This window comes from Dermacentor andersoni, chromosome 1 (genome assembly GCF_023375885.2).
Source record: "Dermacentor andersoni chromosome 1, qqDerAnde1_hic_scaffold, whole genome shotgun sequence".
In the NCBI taxonomy this organism is placed as follows: Eukaryota; Metazoa; Arthropoda; class Arachnida; order Ixodida; family Ixodidae; genus Dermacentor; species Dermacentor andersoni.
In genome coordinates this window covers 78769280-78794513 of record NC_092814.1, presented here as the reverse complement: position 1 = coordinate 78794513, position 25234 = coordinate 78769280, and the positions used below count along the sequence as shown (strand labels likewise).

At 45.7% G+C, this 25234-nt stretch overlaps 1 protein-coding gene across 1 annotated transcript in view; it reads right to left on the bottom strand.

Annotated features, from left to right (window-relative positions):
- The window catches only part of Lgr1 (Leucine-rich repeat-containing G protein-coupled receptor 1), a 272908-nt gene that overhangs the window by 99026 nt on the left and 148648 nt on the right, over window positions 1–25234 (bottom strand). Inside the window, exons 3-4 of the mRNA XM_072287532.1 lie at window positions 9688–9762; window positions 9485–9559 (exon numbers count right to left, since the gene is read on the bottom strand). The gene's annotated coding sequence lies outside the window, so the exon portion shown is untranslated. The remainder of the gene's footprint in view (window positions 1–9484; window positions 9560–9687; window positions 9763–25234) is intronic.

The following is a 25234-nucleotide window of genomic DNA, read 5'->3' as shown; positions in this document are numbered from 1 at the left end:
CGACTACGTCCACATTTATACTAATGGGACGTCCAATCTCGGTGGTTCTGCCAGAGCCATCTTTTTTCCAGTTAGAGTATAACCACATTCAGTTTAAGTCGTGCCACACGACGACACAGACAGCTACGGAACTTGCAAGTCTTCTCGTTGCACTTCTTCTCGTCAGTCAAGAACACCTCCAGAGATGGTCTGTATTCAGCGATTTGAAGGCGGCGCTGCAGCCTTTACTATCAGCCCTGCGGCGCGGTCCGCACGAACAACTGACGATCAAGATCAGAGAACTAATTCATACCTTGACCCAAAAAAGGCACACCATCACGTTTCAATGGCTTCCAGGTCTGCGGCATCATGGGTAACGAGCAAGCCGGTAACGCTGCTCAGTGACCTCTTGAAGACAGCGCAGAAGAATTAATATACTGCTGTCACGATCAGATGCAGACTCTAGAATACCTCACGTGATGGCACGAGACATCACGCTCTTTATGTCGAACACACGATCGAAGCTTTCAGAACAACCGACTGCACCGCCTGCACTCTTCGCTTCGCCTTTGCATCGGACTAGGCCTCTGCCGACGCGATGCTACCCTACTTTGGCGGCTATGGCTAGCAGCAGCCTTTACAAAATCATTTGTTTTTCATATTGCAATGACTGACAACGCTGCTTGTGATGACTGCGTTTGCGAGGAGACACTTGAACGCGTTTTGTGCGACTGTCCTCGATACAGTGTAAAGAGACAATCACTTGTGACTGCCCTAGCTGGTATCGACGACATACGGTTGTCAGAACAAATTACTTTTTAAGTACAGATCTTACAAGCAGCCATAATAGAGGGCTACAAGTGCATTACAATTCTAACGGACAGCAAAGCTGCCCAAGAGACGTTAGCACTAACAAGTGTTAACTGTTATTCTTGATGTGAGCAGCAATGATTGTGTACATGTGCTATGTTGCTCTCTCTCGCCCTATTTTCTGTTTCCTCCTGCCCTGTTCCCCAGTGTTGGGTAGCAAACCAGATTTTTGTTCTTAACCTCCCTTCCTTTCTTTTATTTCGTCTCTCTTCACTCTCTTCATGGCAGATTGCGGTGAACGGCAATTATACTTATCCACGGTAAAAACCTTGCATGCCATGATTTCGTGATCTATAAGGTGTCCGCCTTATTTCCATGCCTTAAGGTTCTTTAGCGCCCCCCCCCCCTCTCCCCCGGGCATATTCAATTATCATGCAGCCGCCCCTGGATACGCTCCTGACTCGGCTCACAACGTTAACACCTAGTAATATATAGGCACCCGATTGCCCTGCTCTCTACCATAAGGCCATTGAGGGACACATCGTAATCGGAGCACTTGGACGGGGGAAGAGAGTATGGAGTGGGAAATTAATATGGCCGTTGGAGAGACTTGGCCACTAATCTACATGCATATCAGTGAGTGGCGTCTTGCGCTTTCAATCTGTGCATCTACTATATAGAGAGCACGCTGTCACTGCGATTCCACCCTCTTCGCATTTCTTCCTCTCCATGGCAGACAAGGGCTCCACATTCTTGTTCTCATTTGTATAGTTTCAACGTACGCCCGCTGATACCGGCGTAGGCTGCATTGCAGTTATAAGTTATTGTACCTATAGCACCAAACGATCCAGTCTTGTCACTCAGACCAAGCTGACCCTCCATGGAGCTCAAGTGTATTGCACTCTAAATAAGTTTAAATGAGTCAATTTGATCCACGTATAATGCCGTTATTCAGGTGCACAAATCAAGGAGTCGGTATTTATCAAACACATTGCGCGCGAGTAACTCTCCTCAAGTACGGTGCATTGATAAGGATATTGTGACTTCATAGGAACTCCTTCAAAAATAGCCGAGGCAGGAGCACGCTCAAGATCGTTACTCATCGCGCGGGCAGAGCGGAATTTCCCGCACCTCCTCCACATTTAACATGAACGACCGCAGGCCACCTGATACCCGCCACCGAACTGCGACCCGTTTATCTTTTCGCGGCAGGGCTCACTTAATTCTCCGCTTGCTCTTCCTTTGTCCTGGTCCTTAATCACGTAACGCCGTTAGCCTTAGGTGCTGGCGGTTCTCTTACGAGTCTCCCGCTGTCGTGACTTTTAGCGCAACGATGGTGGAACGTCATGCGCCATACAGGACGAAAAGGTCGTCTGAGAAATCATTATTTCGGCCAATGTGTGGCCCTGGACAGGCTGCCTTGCCCAACCTCTAACGCGGCTCCATTTCTGTGGCTTAACAAGGACACGGCAAAGTGAGAGCTCTGCCCCGTCGCTCTCGTCACTGCCTGTTGAAGAATGAGGGCCAGAGAGACGTTTCCCCTCCGAAGAACCATTGGCGTTTGCGCAAAACGCGCCTCTATTTCGGAATTAGTGGCGTCCTTATAAGTGGCGTCCTTATAAGCCGTGAAAGCATGATTCACGTGACGTTGTCTAAGGTTACTTAGGACGAACCGTTGCCTGCGCCTGAACTGCGACTTGCATGCCTATAGAAAACAGGAGCAAATGTTTATTGGAAAACTTCGTGGTCGTAGATATAATTTGCAGCATTACAAGGATGGAAATTTGAATTCTACTATACTAGGCTGTAAACAATTCTGGCATTTGTACATAGTTTTTTTTTCCTCAAGAAATTAATTGGCAACCTTATCAACGCTTCATTGCTTGTATGCGCCTCTTCACAACACAACGGCTCAAGAATAGAAGTAGGCATAGATGTTCTGAACACTTTAGCGCATTCGTTGTCGCATACTACGTGTATTTAGAACTCATATGCTTCACTATTCTACATTAGGGCTTCGGTATATAAAATTCATTCCTCATTGGCTGGCGCCTTCGCTATTATGCAAACCTGTGTGCTGGCCGCTTTGATTCCCGAGTAAACCGACACATGCATACATGTGAACCTGTGCACGAATAGCTTCATGGGCTTGAATTATTTTACAGGCGAGACCTTTCAAGTATCGCTTACGCTGTCTATATATCATGTACAATTTTTATATCGCTCATAGGACTTCTATAGCCAAGGGGTCAAAATTATTCCGGCGCCTTTGTTATGGATTCATTAAAGCTCTTCTTTTTTCTTCTCCAGAAAACTAATGTGCGGAGTCTCCCCTTGTCTTTCTTTTTCATAGTTTTATTGGCGGAACGAAAAGCTGATTGTGTCTACAGGAGAATAGTGGCAGAAGTAACATTTGTTATAAGTGTTTAAGAAAATTACTTTCAGGCACCGTATACACTTTTCTTCGCTTCTCTAACCACGGTGATAATGCCAGAAGGTTGGACGCTGATCTATAATCACTTTAGCTTCACAAAAAGGGAAAAAAGGGGGGGGGGGGGGGATGAACAACGCAAACATCACATGGACCGGTCAAAAGAGCGACAGATCCGCCTCTTCTACAGCATCTTCCTTCCACTCAGTCCAAGTGACGTGCGCCGTTTCTCTCATTCAGCAAAGCAAGGCCCCAGAAAATGACGTCCAGCCACGCGAGTCCTTTCAAGCCAGGCGTACTGACGTTAGTTGCCCTGCCAGTGCTGTTCGACTCGCACCAGAGTCGGTTTGTGCGAAAATAGAAGATAAGTCCAACATACAGAGTGTTTGGGGATTTCTCGCCAAATGCGTAGTGCCTCCACTCGCAAACCAGGCAGCGCGGGAAGCGAATCAATGGCGATGCGCAGGTCTGTTTTCCAGGATAAGCGGACGAACCTCCGAAGGGTCGAAACGTGCCTTCGCAGCAGTTGAAAAAAAAAAAAAAAAAGCGGTCATGGGTCAACTTTCTTGCAGTCACTGCCTAAGCGGCGCGCGGTAATCGACGTCGTCCATTGCATTACTACATAGGAAACGTCGGATTTCAAAGGAGCCTTTAGGGTTTATGCCCACTGGTGGCTGCAGACTCGAATGTGAAGCGGTGGCAAATGTCCTTTCAGCCCGTCACGATCGCGTTCAAAACAACGTTGTTTAATACGGTAGTGCAAATGCGGATTAGTCGAAACAAACAAACAAACAAACAAACAAACAAACAAACAAACGAACGAACGAACGAACGAACGAACGAACGAACGAACGAACGAACGAACGAACGAACGAACGAACGAACGAACGAACGAACGAACGAACGAACGAACGAACGAACGAACGAAATTGCGGCTGCATTGCGGCTGACACGGACATGAAGGCACGCCCTCGTTATTACTGGACGGTTTCACCATTTATTTATTTAATTATTTATATGTACAGAAATACCTGGTAAGGACTTGAAAAAGTAGACTAGGGGAATCAAAGTTAAGCCGGTTTCACACAATGTAATCTTGCTAGCAATTTCACGCATGCGACGTCGCCGGTGCGGCAAATGAGCTAACTGCCCCTTCATGCGTGCAATTTTCCAGTGCTCGGAGTAGCCGAACTTTCTTGTGCACGCTTGTGCGGCATGAATGGAGAACCGATAACAAGGCGGCTTTGTCCGAGGAGGCCACGATGGCCTGTGTGCTAACTTTTTTGTTTTAGTAGAAGAATAGATTCATGCACGGGAGAGTTACGAAAGCAATTTGTGATGTTTTGCTTTGTTTTCACCGAAACGAAATTATTTAAATTTACGCCAACAATAACCGCGTCCTCCACAAGGTGTGCGCCAATGCGGAACTCATCGTCATCGCGATTCGTGCATGCAAAACTGGAATAAGTGCGTATGTTCGGTAATCGTGGTTCTGATGAACGCAGTACAAGTTTGCTTCATGGGAAGCTGCTATTGCAATGTTTCGGAAAAAATAAAATTAATAAAAAAGGGGACGTGGGGCAGGGAAAGGGAATAAAGAAGAAGTATGAGCAAAATGTGGCTGCAGAGGTTAAGACCAATATGAAACAAAAACGACATTACAAAATGCAAGATGAACGAATCCGCATCAGAATTCAGAGTCTCAAAACTGGCTGATGTACTCATTTATTTACGCGGATGCTCAAAAGTGATATCAAGAACAGAACGTGCGTAACCGCCGCATTTTACATATTGTTTGTAAAACGAAACTTCATTTGCCTAGCCTATCACAGCTCCCGCAAACCGGCCTATGTAAGCATTACATGTTGACCTGCTAAGTAGTTTAAAACCGTAGACTGTTGGGTTAGTTTGTGTTGCGTATTGGTCATAGTAGTACCGATGTAGTGCCAGTGAGCGCACCTCTGCTGCACGTAATCAAACAATAAATCACGAGATAAAACATGTACACACAATGTCGCATCATAGGCATACCTGCCAACCTGCGAGCGTTAACATTCGTAAACACTGAAAATTATTTGGACACGACAGAACGAATGGGGGGGGGGGGGGGGGGGGGGAGGCGTAGTGAAGGGGCTAGCACGTATTCATTTAAAGCTTTCCTTTTGTGGGATTCGTACTTTATTACCAATGAGTTAACTTTGGATGCAGCCCAAAAACAGCATCGACGCAGTTGGGACAGCCTAGTGTTGCGTCTCAATACGGCGATGAGCATTCCTTAGACGCTTTCCACGAGACAGCCCTTTCATGAGCGCGCGCCCAGACGACGCGGGCCCCGAAATAGACTGAAGCGCAAATAAAGCAGCTCACTTCGAGGTGACAACTGCCGCGAAGATCACTCTACCTGAACGTGACCCTGACAAGGTGAACTAATTAATGAAAGGGGCCAATGTCGAAGGCTACTGTGGGAGCAGCGTCAACCTCAGATTGCAAGATTGCTACAGACTGGCGCCATATGCGGGGGCGAAGGCGGATTTCGGCGGAACGATGCGACGTCATGGGCGGGATATTGCGACCGATTCAACGATTGGGATTCGTAGCGATACAGTGATCACATTCCCTAGTCTAATCTCCTAGATAAGACGACAGGAATAAGAGCGCATACTTTTTTTTGGCACAGTGAGAGGTGTGGTGACGTGTCCTGAAGTGAACTCAGTCGTTTAATATGCGCCTACGTGGAGTGGGCTTCTGTATCTGGAGGCAGTGTAAATAATGTAGAATAAAGTCTTTTTCCTTAATTCCTACCACCGGACGTACTCATCAATGAGCCGGGTGAATTCCTGGCTTAACCGCTACCACGAGCCGTAACACTAGACTGACAAGCAACGCAATTCTCAGCAAGTCTGTCAGCGACCGTGCTCTTGCAGATTTGGCCACTTTCAGCCACTTGTCGGTGTCAACTTGCTCGAAGCAAGCGCCCGTCTTGCACCCGCTCACCATAGGAAAACTTCAAATGGAAATGGAAGGTTCGGATACCGATGAGCGCATCTTTTTCCCGCACAGGTTTTTTTCGTAAAACTTGATGCAAGATTCGTAAAATCGTAAAACGCTCCTAAATTCGTAAAGTTCAAAAGGCATTATGGAGAGTTGGCAGGCATGTTCATAACTATCGATATTGCACACCGATCTCTTAATGGAATAGCGCATGATATTCGACAGCTTCTGTGAAATTTCTTATATTTTGCCTACCCCCCTCCTCGGACCGCAGCGTATGCGCCACTGCTTATTTGCCCTTTCCTGGCCGATCTCCTAGGAAATGTGTGCAGCACCGTGACGCAAGGGCTATATATAGAAGCCTTTAACACACTTACATGCCTGCACTGTGGCACGAGAAGTACGCGATACCATATGTTCTTCTCTGTGCACACATTTCTCTTGATCGTCATTCGTCCGGGAAGGATCAAAGGGCGCCTTGGTCGACGTTTTTTCATGGCATCAGCGTCGCGCAGTGTGCATCCGCCTGATCAGGAGTTCGTATTGCGGCATAGCTTGTGAACGGGTGTAGGGCATCAACATAAACATTGCATGTATTGAGTTGTGACCTGTGCGGCACGTGCTTAAACATCGAATGAGATTACAAGTTGTATAAAAGGAAAACAAGTACAAGTGTGTACGTCTCGTTTACTTGAATACCACCTAATTAGTCGCTTCAAGATAGCCCTGCTTCACGTATGTTCCAACATGCGCGTTGAATCTGCAATTGTTTTTTCGGTGTTGCTGGATATATGAAATACCTTATGAATCATTAGACAACTGCTACCCTCTCGTTAATGCTGTAGAATTCGTCAATGTTGCCCGCTATGTCGTTACGGATAAAGAATCCACCCCCGTATTGTTTCTTATCAGGGAGACCTCTATAGCAGAGGACATAAATCGACCGGCAGATGCCCATATGCTGCAAGGTGCAGATGTGGCTTTTACTAAACTACGCTGTGTCATAAAAAGGCATGCCCGAAGGGCGAACGAAATAAGATTTTTTTCTCGGCCATATCCAAAGATGCGGTACATCGAGTTTATTTCATCTGTTCCTCCTCAATCTGTCCCTCAGCTCCGTTCTTCTCGCCTTAGTAGTAGTATTCATCGCACTCCTTCAATGTCTCTTGTGAGGAGCTTTTTTTTTCTCTTCATTTTATAATTTTCACACAAACTCGCTTCACCCTCAACCGTGTGTGTTGTTTTATGACCCGCCGTGGTTGCTCAGTGGCTATGGTGTTGGGCTGCTGAGCAAGAGGTCGCGGGATCGAATCCCGGCCACGGCGGACGCATTTCGATGGGGGCGAAATGCGAAAACACCCGTGGACTTAGATTTAGGTGCACGTTAAAGAACCCCAGGTGGTCGAAATTTCCGGAGTCCTCCACTACGGCGTGCCTCATAATCAGAAAGTGGTTTTGGCACGTAAAACCCCATAATTCTTTTTTGTTTTATGTTAATGTTTTGCACTTAGGTGACAAGTTTCTGCTTTGGTCCAAGTTGGAGATTGCTTATCATTCGTAGCTTCAGAAGTGACTACAATGAATGGGTATTTTACACGTAGAGAAGACGAGCATCATTCTTAGCGTGAAGTGTTTGATTTTTTACTGTACACAGCACCTCTCAATTGTCTTTCGATCATCGCAGCGGCAAGTGTTACTTTAACAGAAAGGCACCGTTTCAGGGATATTTTCGAATTTTACGGGGGAAGAAAGTTGGACACTTAGCACCTACCTTTTTATCATGTGTGCTTGCAGGGCACGTTGATTTATAAGTGACCCAGGTTGTGGTCACCAAATCTCTAGAGCTCTGTGATGGAAAATGAATGTCGTTGCGCTCTTTCACACTCTGCCATAGATGGTCATCATTTTTCGTGTTTAGCTGAAAAAGGATCTTTTAGTGTACATTTTTTTCGGGTTATTTTCAAGCCAAAACTACTTCCGTTTTTCGGAACTGCCTTATTCACACTTAAAATCTCAGGGTAAGCAGAATTTTGAAGAGAATAATTTCTGTACATGCACTACACGAGAAGGGGGCACTTTGATACTGAGCTCTCGCTTGAAATAGGCTGCATTCCATGCAGGATGTTGCAGTATAGGTGGCCTGCTCTTTCAAGCCTTCTAGAAAGTCTGCTTTACGTGGCAGCTCTGCACATATTCTGTGTCCTCTGGTGACCGACTATCACGTACCGTTTGGATTCCGTCTAGCTTGGCGGTATAAGTGTTTTACAAACGGACCGCCAGGAGAAGGACGGGAGATATGATAGCAGAGAGGATAGAGTCAAGAAGACAGTTATTTACATATATACAACATAGCGACTCGGTAGCAGTTATACGTACATACGAGGCAGAAGATTATTTTTCCGAATGTGGGGGTGACGACGAGGTGAGCGTAAAATTACGGAGCTGAGGGCGAGGAAGATTAACCCAAAGTGAGGGCATTCGCGCTCCTATGATTGTAAGTTTTTGGCCACGAGTTCGGTTGATCATTTTTGGGAAGCACTGTTGCGTAACACAGGTAGCTGTGTCTCCAGCACGGTCAAATTTTGTGGGTTTTGCCAGTGAAACCGCTTTGAATTCGCGTCCGCAGGTCTCTAAGTAGCTAAGTTGAAGTTGGGGCGTGAGCCTACGTGAACAATCTGTAGCCTTGTGTCTACGAGGTCGGCACTTCTCTTTTGTTCCGGGAATGAACAGGATAGCCTCGTTGCTGCACTGACCGGAAGGCAATAGTTAAACCTAACAGAAGGTTCCACAAGGGTGGCTGAAACAGTTGAAGACCTGAAATGTTCATTGCGAAAGTCGACAACTGCGAACTGCCTAAGCGCTGAAAGCTCTCATTTCTAGATTCAAATCCACCATTAAACTCTATATCCGTACGAGGTTATCCCAAAGAAAACCTGCTCAATGTACGGCAGAACTGCCAAATATTGTCCTGTCACTCAAGAGGTTCATTCATTCTGCCAGCTACCCGTATCCATACGGATGTTGTACTCGCAAATTCCTGCTGATTCTGTACTTGTCACAGATGATGTACTTTTCATAGTAATGTTGTACTTGCTAATTGATATTGTACTTACACAGCCTTTTTGTAATATATCCTAACCAAGCCATATCGGATGCGGATCCAGATGCTGTCACAATCTTGATGTATGTGATGTTATGCAATCAACGTTCTCTTTCTTCTTCTTAACTATAGGCATAACCCGTTAAAGAAGAACAAATTAAAGCAGTACTTACAATACGCTCAGTTTAGGAAGACCCCTTAAGACTCCCGGTGGAACTGATTGGAGCAATATGGACTTCTGTATAGAGCTGGAATAAAGAAATGAGCGAGAGAGACAGTTTATTTAGAGGAAGGCATAGAGGGCCTGGATTGTGCGCCTTATACTGTAACAATAATTCGTGCAATTTGCGCGTCAATGAAAAGATTTCGTACTCACATTTCCCGCAGCTCCTGCAAGTTGTCAAAGACTCCTGGTTCGATATAGCACAATTTCAGCAGCGAGTTGAGGTGGCTGAAACAAAGTAAATAAAGCGTATTGTGAAACACTTTTTTCTTTTCCTTTTAACTGACAAACGCCCGAGGGATTGTAGCAAGATTCAGTATATGTAGCAATTCACCAAAAAGAAAAATAATGAATGTAGTGATGCGTAATCAAGTGTTTTTTGGGGGATTCTCCATAGAAAAGGCTGGCACCATCAGTTGCCAGCATCGAGAAGCTAAACACACAGAAATGGTAGAATAGCTCACGCACTTCGCTGTCTACTTCATCTTCGCACGAATAAACTCTAAGATATTCCTTACTGCTGCAAAGCAAGGAAGGTTACGAGACAGCGACATTTTTTCGCATTGATTTCATGGCAAATGAAAATCAATGCGAAAAAAACTGTAGCGATGACCGTGACGCGGAAACGACACCCTTTAAACAATCCGTATTCGATCGATGGGCAAATTGCAGACCGCGTGACAAGCTATACATATTTGGGCGTAGTTATCAGCTCGGACTTAAAGCGGAATGAGCACGTGTCATACATAGAAAAGAAAGCCATGCAGAAGCTTGGTTACTTGAGGCGTTGGTTAAGAAATTCACCCCGTGAGATAAAGCTACTGGCTTACAAAACTTTCGGCCACCCGATTCTTGAGTATGGGTCCGTCGTCTGGGATCCACATAGCGATATTAACATAAAAAAAGGTGGAAAAAATTCAGAGAAAGGCGATAAGCTTTGTATTCGATTCCTTTAGCCGGTATGCATCACCAAGTGCCATGCTAGAAACAGCAGAACTAGTTACCCTACAAAAACGGAGATATAAAGAACTATTAAAGTACATGTATCTGCTCTATCATGGAAAATTAGGCATCGACAAGGACACGTATACCGAGCCTCTCGCTCGTCGATCAACTCGGTCTAGCCGTGCTTAGCAGCTTAAAGACTACTACTGCAAAACAGAAGCGTTTAGAAATTCATATTTTACCCGAACCATTAGGGAATAGCATGTACTTCCCGCTGTGGTGGTTGCCTGCGATACCATTGAATCATTCTTAAAACTGCTTAAAGAAATTGTATAAATGAGCGGGGTACATAGCTGCCCTACTGTCCTTTTTTCTTTCTTTGTCTTTCTTTTTCGGCCTGTCCTTCCACGTAATTGAACGCACGTGCTTTCTGGTGCATCTGCTATTGCTACATATTTTTATACACACTACTACATTATGTGTGTCTGATAGGATGTATGTTCTGAAATCGTTTGCCACGCTTTGTATACATATATTCTTCTAGTTTTGTTTTTCTGTCTCCTAAGTGTTCGCCAACTTAGCGCTAAGAGCAGTTTGCATTTTCTTCTTCTGGAATGGTTTTACATTGTTAGCGCTAAAGGCTACGTTTTCGAAAATGACACGCTGTTCACATTTTCAAATTGAGTGCTATTTCATTTTGCTCGCGCTTTGCACCTTGTACTCAATGTAGAGTTCTTCATGTATATGACCACTCCTGCTTAAGACCTCTAATCAGAGGCTGGCAGGAATCTTGAAATTAATTAATTAATTAATTAATTAATTAATTAATTAATTAATTAATTAACCGTGTACTTCGAACATATATACGCTTACATTTCCAGAAATATGTGAAAAAAAAAGAAAAGCCTCGAAAAGTATATTTTCTTCAATGAAATGCCTGCAGGATGAATTACCAAAAAACGGCGGCCAAGCCACCAGAGCTCGAATGATATTTGATACTGCGACCTTCATTAAAGCACGAAGGGTTGCTTTTGGAGGTCTTGAAATTCGATGAATAACAGTGCTGGTCTGTCAAAGCGAGTTCATTTGAACGAAGTGCCGACGTCATAGTGAAACTCAGCAAATTACGCTTGTCTTTATAAAATGATGACATTCTTTTGAGGTTTTAAAGTTTAGAACTGTAAGGGAAACAAGAAGCCTGTGTATACCAAAACATCAAGGGCGCCGTTGCTTTTAGCCAGACGGCAAGCTCAACTTGCCTCTCTGGGGCTGGCGCGGTGTGACACCCCAAGCTAGAGTTACTGCCCAGGCTCCTTAAATGGAGCCCATATAGTAACTCTACCCCAAGCGGAGTCCAAGCGGAGAATGGTTACTCTCGTCAAAGCAAGAGCGGCTCGCGTCAGGGCGAAAAAGCTGTCGTTCTCACATTGCGTCTTTCCTCAGAACAAGCGAATTGCACAAATGGCCTTGTTTGTGTCTGGCCTAACAGTTACCGCAAATCTTTGTTGACAATTCATTTCTTTCGCAATAGTTGTTCAACTTACCATCATTTGGAAAGTTCTAGTAGAATTCTTAGTCTGTCGCCGAGTTAAAAGGCGTACCAAAAAGCACGTGGTGGGCAGCCTGTTTGTTCTGTCGAGTCATTGGTAAGGCATGCACGACTTTCGTTTCGACCGTGGAGTCACTTGCTATTACATACGGTGCGGGCCATGCACGCTAACGTCATTGAGACATGAGACGTGTAAAAATGTGTTGCGAGTGCGCAGGGTCGCTATAACGTAAAGCTATACCAATCTGTTTCTATTCCCCTTTCTTCGTTAGCCTTCCACGATTGGTCAAACATTTTTTGGCACCACGCCCACTTCGCCAGCCTCTAATGAGTCGTTACGACAATCGCGAAAGTTCTCATCATAAGATGACAAGTACACGCTTATTATGCATGACTGGGCCGAACAAAGGAATATCTCTTTTTTACTATTCTACGCCTTTGTACCCATCAGCCATCCGTGATTCGTCAATTTTTTTTTCGAGCCACGCCTACTTCACCAGTCTGTCATGCAACGTCACAAAACCGCAGAAACTCACCACGTCAGAGTGACGTGTACGCACTGAAAATGTATTAATATGCCGAACAAACGTTATCTTTTTTTTTTGAGTAGCTGGCAGACTGGGCCCAATTGGGAAAGGAATACAAAGGCTCCATAACGTAAAACTATTCCAACATGTTTTTATTCCAATCTCCTGACGTCAAATTTACGTAACAGCCGACGCAAGCATCGGGCGGTGACCACCCGCAGCGTTGTCTGAACAGCCCAATCAAACGTCTCCTCGTTTATGTCAGGTCACTTTCCTTTGCTTTCAAAACGAATAAGATTGCCTACATTGAACAGTATTTATCTAATTGGCTGACAAGGGGCGATGAGCACGCTCAAGTGGAGAGGGTTTCGATAGGGCCGATCTAGCGCAGTGAAAACCGATAACCAAATAGAGAGGGCGGTGCCGGCGTCTGCGATTGGTCCGCTTTCCCTTACTTAGCTTGAGGTAGCTGGTCGAAAATCGCGGCAGCGTGCAACGGAATGTTAAGAATGCCGCTAAAACGGATCCTCAGTCAAGAAGAGTTGGCAGAGCGATGTCGTATACGTGACGAAAGTGCTCGATCATGTTATACGGCCACGCAAAAAGATTTATTATACACAAATAAACCCATGCTCTCCGGCAGGTGCGAGTAGCCAGTGGGCGAGCGATCGGCCGGCAGCCATCTTCTATTCATTTTGGAACGGGGCAGTCTGCGGCTATTCAGACAAAACATCAGTTTTGTTTGGCATATTATTGCATGTTTAACGCGTAGACGTCACTTTGACGCGGTTAGTTTTCGCGGTTTTGTGACGTCGCGTGAAAGACAGGCGAAGTGGGGGTGGCCCGAAAATATTTTGACCAATCGCGGAGGGCTGATTACCGAATTAGAGTAGAAAAGTTTGGAATAGCTTTACGTTATAGTGCCCCAGAATAGCAGTCCACCGGTCACTCCGGCACCGGCTACTCAAAGTTGCGGATGAAAATATATTTCTTTGTGCATACTCAAGCTAGAGCAGCACAGGCCACTGATGATGGTCTTGCAAAGTATGCATCTCAATTTGACTTCGTACCAGTCAAATGAAGAACTGGTAGATTATGTAGCAGCAGATAATATTCAATATAAGATAGCATGCCGACTATCATTAGAAGCGCTCAGCTTTTTGGTAGAAGATTCCAGAAAATATGCTCGGAAACGGGTGCGGGAGATCTCGACGATCGCCTCATTTGGCAACAGGCTCATATCTCTAATTCTCACTTAGAGGCATTGAAAAAGAATAGGAAAATCTCGGCTACTTTTGAAAAACATTCACACACGGCTTGGAAAATGTGCAGATGTGCCACGAAACTAACTATCAGATATTACATAAATGGACGCGTGGACAGCGGCAGAAAACCCGATACCGGGAAGCAGCACAGTGGATTTTGGGGCAATGGAGAGGAAGCCAACTATGGCACCATATCGAACACCAGAAAATGAAGTCAAAAGCTGTAACTTTAGTGATACTTCAAAGCACTGGAGCACTGCTGTTCGAAACCTTCTGATTCCCTGAATGCCGGTGCTTTAGGGTAAAATTTACCCATGACTACTACTCGTCTGTAGCGTCTGGAAACAGCACAGAACCTATTGAGCATGCTCTGTTATAATGTCAAAGTACTCGCATTGAGGTGAATAACTGTGTGGTTACTCTGTCGAAAGTCCTCAGTTTTAAAGGGATACTAAATAGAAGCATTAAATTAGTTTAGACTGATCAGAATGTTAATGCGATAGCGCTAAGGGCCCCGTATCGCAGAAAATTCGGTGTCAGCGTCGGCGTCGGCGGAGTTGTCCGTGAGCAAAAATTGCGGTATATATTTAGGTATATGTATATGCCACGCCTTGCTAGGTGACATGCGGTATACTTGGGTCATATTGCCACACCACTCTAAAGTTGTTGATACCTTGCGTTATATTCTTCACAAAGTTATTCCTCGGAATTTCGAGAATGACAGCCACAAACAAATGTCATTAAACAAAACACCGACAGCGCATGCCTTTCATGTTAAATCTTCTGAGACTTAAATATTAAAATTGTGAAATAATAACAGAAGCCTAAAAATGATGTTAATTTCTTGGCGAAGCTGTGCACTACCTCCGGAATCGGCCACGCAAGAGGCCGCATTTATACCATAAAGCTCGCCTTCGTGCATAGCGTTCGCTGCCAGCGTTTTCCGGTAAACATTACGGTTACATAAGCTGCAGTTGCCGGGTAGCGTGAGAAGCAGTCAGGGATCTTCGAATGCTTTCGCCTTCCACTCTTAAAGGCGTAGCTTCAGCGTCCTTCAAGTTTTTCTTCGAAAACTGTATTCTTGCTAATTTGGCGGTAATAAGTCGATTAGTACAATAGAAAATCAAGCTCAAAGTTTTATTATTTTAATATCACGCTGAAACCCTAGCGCCAGCACGTCAGTGGGACGTCGGGGATTTCAAAGTGCCACTTAGTATTTGGGTTGTCTTAGCTCAGCAAAAGTTCTTGAAACTGCAGTCCTTGCTGCTTTACAACACAATGCAGTCTGTATTTGCCGATAAAAAATTAACTAGGCCGAAGCAGACGCCGTCAAAATCCATGACGTCACGCCGAGCTGGTACGAGAACTCCAAAGCAGCGTCGCCACCCGTCTTTCGTTTATGGGTCTTTGGCTTTTTTGGATGTTTTACAAGGGTAACTTGGTAATACAGCTCAAATAATTGTTTTTCTCTTTAGTGTCTCTTTAAAGATGGTATAGGAGAAAAGCAAACGAACCCGTGGTAGAAAACAGCAAAAGACGGCCGGAGTTATAGCTCTAGTGAGCAGAGGGACAGCAGAGTGACGGCAGAATGACAGCAGGTTCCGCGTTCTACTGTAGGCCTTCCCACGTTGCTCCTTAATCGTGACAGCCGCCAAACTGTTCTGAGTCACGCTATCTAGGTGATATCTAATGGTGAACTATTACCAAGTTTAGAGCAGCAGCCGTGAAAAAATAGGCGAAACGGGGCCTTTAGGTCACGTGACTTCAAACTGCCGGTCGGCGAAGAGGGAGCTGTGCGACAGCGGCGGCCGGGCGATTGTGGCGAGCAGAATGATTCCAATAAAACAAGGTTCTCTGTTATTGCGACATCAATTATAGTAGCGCTCGCGGCGCATTTGCTCCATCGCCATTGTCGTGCTGTCCTGCTATTGACGACGCATGAGCGGTCTGTGCGTGCAGGTTTAGAAGGTCTCCAGAGAAGCGCAATGCATTTTGTTCCAAAAGAGACGAAGGTGAGTGGACGAACCTTCACGCTCCAGTCAGCCGGTTCTACCGGAACCAGGGCAGCGTTCTGGCTTCCGCTGCAGGCATCGGCGTTGTGCGCCCACACATTAGCGTTTGTGCGAAGCAGATGTGGGCATGTACACCCGTGAGTAAAAGTGTATATACGGACCACAGGGTAGCCGAAGAAACTGAATTTCTTCGTAATTAAGAAACATAAACTGGAAGTGACGAGCCCACTGAAAAGTTCGCAATGCCAAGTTTGGCCTGCAGTCCTCAATATCAAGTTGCGTTCACAGGCAGAGGAAAAAAAAAAGGCTTTATCGCGCAGCCCCTTGTCCGTATACTTTTGCCCACGGGTGTACACCACACCACAGTGAGCGTCAAGCTATATTTATGTAATCCTTTCTTTGACGCTACGGTTTTCCTTTAATCCCATCTCGTGCACCGTCGTGGTGCGACAGCCGCGGCGCCGCTGGCATGCTCATCGAACCAGCCTCCTGAGACGCCTTCAGTTCAGCGCTAGACCTTGCTATCGCTTTCAATGTTTCACCTTCGGGTAAAAGTGACAATTTCTTAGGCAGTTTCAATTCCTCCTTTTCCAGCTTTCAGTTCTATTCCTGAGCGTCTGCGTGACTAGGTCAGGTGCTCGTAACGTGCAATCAAAGTACTTTGTATCTGCAGCGATGTGCATTGATGTTCCAGATAATATGTTTCTGCATTGTGTAAAATACTGTATGTAAAACTATAGCCGGAACAGCAATACATTTCATAACAAGTGTTCAGTCTGTATTTCTTGAAAGTGGTTCTAAGCACAAAGTTTCCAGCAAAATGGTACAGGATAAGCACCGGTTTGACGTCCGCTGTGCAGTTCGCACATTCTACCCAGCAACTATAGTAAAAAATTAATTACTAAAACTTTATTCACTGTTAATACTAGTGCCGCACAGCATTAGATTTTCTCAATCATGTTTGGTTATTAAAAACTTGAGTTAGCATAAAAGTGTCGCCTCAGAATAAATTTTCACTGCTGTCATTGACTCTGGATATCTTTGTGTATTTTACCAGAGGTGTCTCTTGTAGCTTAAGATACACGATACTTCGCGTGACGTTTCGAAAATACACATACTGATACATGTCCCGCTGAATATATCATTATACAGATATAGGATATCCAAAGAGCATCTTGAGATAGTATTTAAGGTACATGTATCTTCAATACTGCCCAGCCCCGTCACACCGTGTATTCGTTCTTTTGTTGGTCTTGTAGAATTAGCGTAAAAAATTGTGTAGCCACCATCGACGGTGATTGCCGATGTAAACAAAAAGCACGAACGAACGAACGTTTTCCACGCCGACCACTCCACTAAAGTTTCAGACACGTCAAAGCTCTCATGCAATACCATGTGCGTATCAAACAGCTATAAAGTTAGGGTTCGGCTAAGTTCACAGTGCCCTTTCACTGGCGCTTTGTCGCAAGTCCGACCACCGACCCGCAACCACGATAACGAGTTTAAAAAGGCAAAGAAAGCTACTCGTTTTACAGAAAGATAATGTGCTTGATCCCATGTTATAATTTCAGCCAATGAAGGAGCAAGGCCGTGGCACCACGCCGTAGCCGTGTAGCCGAAGCGGCCTTCGCGGCGCAGCCCCTCGCTAGCGAAACGCCCGCACAGCCGCGAGCTCTGATTGGTCTCTGCTAGTCACGAGGCTACAGACACGTGGAAAATTTAGCGTTGCCAGCCGTCCCGAGTTTAGCAGGATAGTTCCGACTATTGAGTAAAAGTTTTGAGTCCCGAGTTGAGCCGGTGGAGACGGCCAAATGTCCGCTTTTGCATTTTTTCCACTGAAAAGCTATCAGTCAACCAAATTTTCTATTTATAATGCCTCCCACTTAGTTTCACGTTCTTCTCTTTTGTCCCCTGTTGCATTTTCATAAAGGCGGATTTGTTTTTGTCGTCGATCTTGTTGTGGTGAACCATTCACAGTACTTACATATTGGTTGCCGTGTTAACCTGTCAACTGCTATACCTTTTTTGTAAATGACGATATGGCACGACTAAAATATGTGCCGCCTACTGCCACTGACATGGTCGATCGTCGCGACAGTGCCATCGAACGCGACGTAGACCGTACATGCACGTTACTTTTTTTTTTTTTTTTTGAGAGAGATGTGTTTGCACAGATGTAGGCCGCGAGAGCGCTGTTTGAAAGGCCAGGAGAGCTTGCTCTTGGTGAGAATAACGGCTCCTTCGACTGTTCTCCGTTGCATTCGTGGCCACAAGCGGATTTGAGCCTGGATTTTTCGCATATGCAATGCCGCGTACGTTATTCTACAGGTACGCTAACTGCTTATACATTTACTAATTCGAAAATTGTCAACTGATGTCCGATGCAAGGAAATTTCTCCACAACTTTTAAATAAAGTTGAACTGCATTTTCGTTAACCGCTAGCCAGCGATACTGAAATATCTGGTTACGATTATTCTACCCGCAATCTACAAATATTAACGAAGGAGGAGGAGGAGGAAATAAAGCGAGAAGGCAAGGATGTTAAACAAAAATTCGTATGGTTGGCTACCCTACTCGGGGGGACGGTAAATAGGGAATAGAAAGATAAGATAGAGAGAGGGAGTGGAGGGGGAGGAAAGCCGCGGTGAGCTCGCGCACGCATGCAGAGGGCCTGAGCAAGTCAAAGGCGTTCAGATAGGCCAGTCGCCCTCAAGTAAGACAAAAGTGCCATCATAGCTTTGCGGGCCCATGAGCGATGGGGACGGTCTTCAAGCTGACATATGGTAAGCAGCGTAGGGTATTCTAACGCTAAAGTTACCCTGCCGGGGTGGTGTAGGAGCTTCGGCGTTGCGCACTAAGCCCGAGTGGGTCGGACCAAATCCCGGACTCGGCGGCCGCATTTTCATGGGGGCGAAGCCCGGAAAAATGCCCTTGTACTCTGCATCGTGTGCAATTAAAGAACCGAAGGGGGGGGGGGGGGGGGTATTCTGCAAGCGTCCTTCTAGTGGCCATGTCTATTTCGTCTGCTGCTAAAGTGCTGATTGGCTGGGAGCGCCTGTCTGACTCGTACCCCGGCCCAGCCAATCAGAACTGCAGCAGCAGACGAAATGGACTTGTCCACTAGAAGAACACTTACAGAATACCCCCCCCTCCCCCCCCCCCCCCGAGGTGGTCAAAATTAACCCGGAGCTCCCCACTACGGTTTGCTCACAATTATATTGTGGTTTGACACGTAAAACCCCAGAATTAAAAAAAAAATACTAACGTTAACAGGATCATGATCAGTAATGCGTATGATATGAAAGTGTTTCTGTAGCCAACAATATCGACTCGAATAAAATTTAACACGGGTCATTCAAAGAAAAAATCTTAGCTTCCACTCCAAGCAATTCTAACTGTCCCGAACACGCGTCTTCTCATTTAGATTTATTCATTGCGCCTTAAGTAGCACTTTGGGGCCAGCTAATGCAGTTGTGGTGAAGCCAAAATTACTCGCCGCAATGACACTCGCTTCCAGTTATTTCGCTAGAATCCCAGTAAAGCAGATTTTTCGAATGACGCCGTCAATCAATTTACTCAAGCATGAAGTTTATAAAGATAAAAATTGTTTTCCTTATGTTAACCAAGTGTTTCTGTAGCCTGCCGTCTATTTAATCACAAAACGAATTTTATAAAATTCAAGCACTTGCGAGGGTACCAAAATGTAAAAGAGTAAAGCGCAATAAGTCCAAGAGGACGCACTAGGAGGTTGGCTCTGCTCCAAGAGAGAGAAAAATATTGGTTTATGGACATACAAGGCAACAATAAAGAGAGAGGGGATGAAAGACAAAACAGACGGATCAATAAAAGGCTTTCGCAGAGGCAGTCATGAAGGGCGGATAGCAAACTCGGGATGTTCGTGCACAAGACTTGAGTGGGGCGAGGAAGGCGATAGCTGATCAAGTGTAGGGACAGAATAGGAAGGGTGGGCAGCGAGACGAGGGCGTCGTCGGTGCTTGCGGGAGCCGCCGTCCCATAAAGTGGAGTCCGACGCGCGATCACGGAGCGTCCGCAACCCGCGCGCCGCCCCAATCTGGAGGCCGTTCACGCGCCCCTGGGCTTCGCCGGGGCAGAATGCCGACCAAACTAAGGATGGCTGGGAGATGGCAGCGGGGAGGGAGGGGCTCGGGCAGCGGTATTAAAGAAAAGCCCGGCACTGCCTGCCTCAGCGCCCGAGCGAAGAAATGAAAGTTGATGGAGGGGCTCCGCGTGACCACAACGTGACATCCCTGGAAAGCTGCCGTACTGCCCGCAGCGCGCGAGGTGGCGCCTATTGCGCCCTACGCATCTTTATCGCCACGTGTACTCTGGGATTAGCGGTTGTTTATGAAGCCTCGGCCGCGCCGACTGCCACCGGTGGACAGCGCGCTGGGTGAAGGCGGCCGCGCCCCGGCAAGCCTCTGAGTGCCGACCACCAGTGTGGCCGCGTCCGGAGTGCAGCTTTACTGACCTCTGCCCTGTCGGCGGAAGACCGCATCTGGGGTTTTGCTCGGTTACGGTACGACGTGCTGCGATGAAGAGGACCGGTTGTGGTTGATTCTGTCAGCGATACTAAGAAACAGTCTGGAGGAAACAGTATATATATATATATATATATATATATATATATATATATATATATATATATATGTATATATATATACATATATATATATATATATATGTATAATTAGATAAGTTAAATCAACGTGACGGTGCCTGACGTCGCTTGTGTATAGCTTTTGCATTTCTCCTTTCTTGAAGATGTGTGTGTGCAACTGCAGCGGAAATCAGGGCGACCGAGCGACTAGATATCATTGATTAGTGGAAATTATGTTTCGCAACATAATAAACCTAGCCGCAACTATGCTACTTCTGCCTTTTGTGTTGCAAGTACGAATGATGCAAAACATTGTGTGTTTCGCTGGTACCCGTTTTAAAATAAATAATTTTCTATAGACACTGAATGGTAAACATGAAGTTCCTCGAAATAACTACAAAAGAAATGTGCAGCCATCATTGCGAGGGATGTCATTGTTTTTAGGAGGTGCGATTCCCAGGGCTGCTAGCAAAACAGACAAAATTGCGTGCCAAGTGAAAATGAACTAAGAAGTTTCAACTGCTAACCATCAAGTAAGAAAGGTGTGCATCATCCATAGTATTTCCTTGTACTTGCAGCGAAGATTTCAATTCACTCAGTTCATCCACTTGACTGGTGTTTCTAAGTAGGCACATGGCTTATCACAAAGTACTAGTGTAACGTCTTTTGCTGTGATCACAACTGTGTGCCACTTCTTCCGCGTACCAATGGGGGCAATGTCAACCTTACAGCTGCTCCACTCACATTTGCCATTGCTATCTTTGCGACTGGATAATACAGGGTCGGTTGGAAAAACGGTATGAATAACACGAAAGCTGAAGGGACTGCAGAGGCAACTGCTTCAGGGCTAGCGGTGACAAGGCTGCCTTCTTAACAGTCTCTGCTTCTCCTAAACGAGTCGTATTTTGACTGCATATACACGGACTGTTCCACCAATTCCAACAGCTCTACCGGAGCAGCGGTTCGTCGTGCGGACGTTGTATCTTTGCAATTTAAATGCTCTCACAATACCACGCCGACAGCACCAGAACTTGCGGCTCTTCAAGGTGCACTCAATTATGTGCTCCAGGAGCCACCAAATCATTGGACCATATTCTGTCATTCGAAAGCAGCCCTACAAACTCTACAGTTTGCCCTACGTCATGGGTTACACGAGTAGCGAGCGTACGAAATAAGCTACGCTCATCACCACGTGTTTGAGAAAGGACATGGCATTGTATTTCAATGGTTGCCGAGCCACTGCTGAATCATCTGCACCGACAGCGCAGATGAAGCTTTGTGCTGAGCTAATCAAAAACATCAGCGGGTTTCTATACCACTCTCAAGAACGGATTCTGCGAGGCAACTTGAATCACTTTCTCGCCGCATAACACTTCTACGATGGAAGTCATCGGGTTTCGCTAACTCACGCTTCCACTCTCTCGACCCTAACTTACGACTTCACCTGCCACCTGTACTCTCCAGGCGCGAAACAACTTTACTGTGTCACATGTGGTTGGCCGCCGCATTTACAAATACCTATTAATTCCGAATAGGACTGATCAACAGTGCGGCGTGCAATTTGTGCGGGCACGATGAGACTCTAGAGCGCCTCCTGTGTCATTGCGCGCCCTTTGACGCTCAGTGACATGCTCTAGAAGCTAAACTCAGCCTGTTAGATAATAGAGTGCTCTCGGAGGAAAAGACCCTGGGACCATGGCCTATGCATTTTTGCATGGAAAAGGCCAAAAACCCTTCTGCACTTCTTAAAGGCTACTGGACTGTACGGACGCTTGTGACAGCGGATATTCCTCTGCGACTGACTCTGCGAATTTCTGACTCGTTATTATTTTTCTTCTATTTCCTTCTTACCTATTCTTACCATTTCCCCCTCCCCAAGTGTAGGGTAGCCAACCGGGCCCGGCCTTCGTTAATTTCTCTAGCTTTCCCTCTTCATTTCTCTCTCTCTCTGCTCTTAAGATACTGCGACTTATTTGTCTGACCTGTGTTCAGCTGTTGAAAATTCCGATTAGCGTATTTTTGAGCTTCGCGTGTTCGGCGTAAGCATCGAGTCGACGTCTTCTCACTTTGTGCAGCGAAAAATACTAAGAATTAAAAAAGAACAATAAGATTCTCTTCAGAAATGCCATCTACCGTCCGGAGGGAGTGATAGGTGCAATAATATGTGGCCACATTTGCTATGCTCTACAAAAACCTTAATGGAGTCGTATGCCGGGAGAAAAATAGATATCTTGATCTCATTTGTCATTATTGCCCTACAAAAGTTTTTGCTCAGTAGTCTCATCGTCATACAGGCTGTCATTTTTTATAGTTTTTTTTTATTAAAAGGCTATATGAGGCTGTTTCATTTAGCTGATAATCTCTTAGAGTTAAAAATGGCGCAGTTCATTATCAACTTACCTTTAAAACTGCCCCTTTGTACTGATTACTCCCGTATCGTACAACCTTCTCGAACACGTCTCCAGCCTTTTTAGTAGCGTGGTTCCTAGAGCCAGGCCGGGATCATTAAACATATATTCTACTTCGGAGCGTGATAATGAAGTAAAAAGGAGAAAACCGGAGGGAGAAGGGGCTGATACCTACGCTCCTGTCGCCGAGTTAGAAATTATTTATGTTACTTTTCACGAGCGCCCTCAATACCGCTTGCAGTAACGAGGCGATACGTGGAAGAACCAGAACATCCCTCATTAGACATTTTATATTTACTTCGCTCTATGGGACCTGACACATGGCCGGCTCTGATGGTTGAACAGCCGGTACAAACCCTTCGGGAGGTCGGGGGGGGGGGGGGGGGGGGAGGGCATTGAAGGCCAAAGGCAGTGAGCGCGAGCCTGCATGCAAATTGGAAGAAATTAACATTGCCATTTTATCGACGATACAAAGCTTCAAGGCACGAGTGAATGTTCAATGCCGGCGCTTTTCCATTTCGCTGTTGCTCGCTCTCACAGGGAGCTAATGGCGACTTGCGTAATGACACCCCGAGTTGGGAACGCTAGCTTGAAAATAACGGCAAATGTCACAGACATGGGAGCCAAGTCGATTACTCCGATATTCAGCAGCTCTTTTCAACCTGTCCGAGCCGGGCCACTCGTATCATACAGCAGGGATGCTGTAAAGTTCATACCTGGACATTTCGAGGTACAAATATATAACTACGAACAGTCACATTAATTGGCTTGTACGCTGCTACTTACTCTCACAAACGCGTGCCCTTTTCTGACGCTGCACTACTCAAGCGCACGGTCCTTCACTTTTTTGCTTCATGTGCTTTCCACAGCTTACCACGTTACTTTATAAATGCTGATTTCATTTAAAATAACTATAATAGTAAGCTGCCACATACCTTAAAGTGAGCGGCGACACAGTGATCATGCATATATATATCTCCTACATCTGTCTGGCCAGTGTTTCCAGCAGAATAAATGAATTGGGTAAGCCTTCTGCGCTGAAACTTAGTAAGCGCCAGTGTTTGCCAAGAAATCTTTGTCAGTCCTACTCTATCAAAGCGGTTCTTTTGCAGAGAATATCCAGCTATTTCAGCCCCCAAAAAGCCACACTGGAGCCGAAAAGAAGCAGCTCTTACATATTTTTTAAAGGTTGAATTTATGGCAGACGGAACCACTTTCGCCTTGAAGTACCTTTACAAAGACACGTGGGATGTTCCTGAATAAACTTGCACTGGTGGCGTTTACTCGCAAACCGTTGACAACCCACGGCCATATCAACAACATACCAACAACACATGTCCGTCGACAATCAAACGAGATATCAATTCCTATGCAAGGACTCACTGTTTGATAGAGGCCTCTCCTGCAGCCTTCATAACGCCTATTCGCGAAACAGTGCCTGACAGCTACTTTCCAGCTGTTCAGTTTTCTTGGGGGAAGAACGGGGGGAGGGGGGCAGAGAACGGGAGTCAGTACATGCAATGTTGGAATTGTACAGGACAATCTTTCCGGGTTTTCTGAGATACATGCTTGACCGAACTGGTCAACTCTTGGAGTACAACCTTTTTTCCTTTGATTTTCATTTCATTTATTATACCTCAAAGGTCCCGGAGATGGGGTATTACATGAGGGATGGGCTGAGTTTAACATAAGAGTGACTCGAGAACAGCCTTGAAGTGTTGTGGCTCGGTGTAATGCGTGGCGTTGGCAGACAGACCATTCCAGTACCTCGCTGTTTTCACAAAAAATGACTATAGATTGGAGGTAGATGGCGCCGGGGGTGGATACACCACTTTTCTGGGGTTAATGCCGCTGGACTGGCGGTGAAAAATTCGTCCTGATCCAGGACTTCGTAGCTCAACTGCGAAGCTTTTCTTTCAAGGAACACGTATGGGTTTCCTTAGCAGCACTTAATTACGTTTGGGTGGATGCCCCATTTTCCCTTTATTAATTACTTCTCTCCACCTTGCGGGTTTCCGCAGAACTGTTGCGCCAAACTCTTGCCTTTGCTTTTGAGTTGTTGATTAATTCGACTTCGCCTGCCATCTGCTAGCCGTCTGATTAACTCAGATGGCAAAGCGGCTGCCCCGGAATGGCGGTGGTCCCGGGTTCGAGACCCGGACCAGGTTGAATTTTTCTTCAACTGCGAAGCTTTTCTTTCAAGGCACCCGTATAGGTTTCCTTTGCAGCACTTAGCTACGTTTGGGTGGATGTCTCATTTACCCTTTATTAATGAATTTCCTTTTCATGATCAGTGTTCCCTGAAATTAATTGACCTAGGTAAACGTACTCCCTCACAGACTCTAGAGGCAGACTTGCGATCTTGAACACTTGTT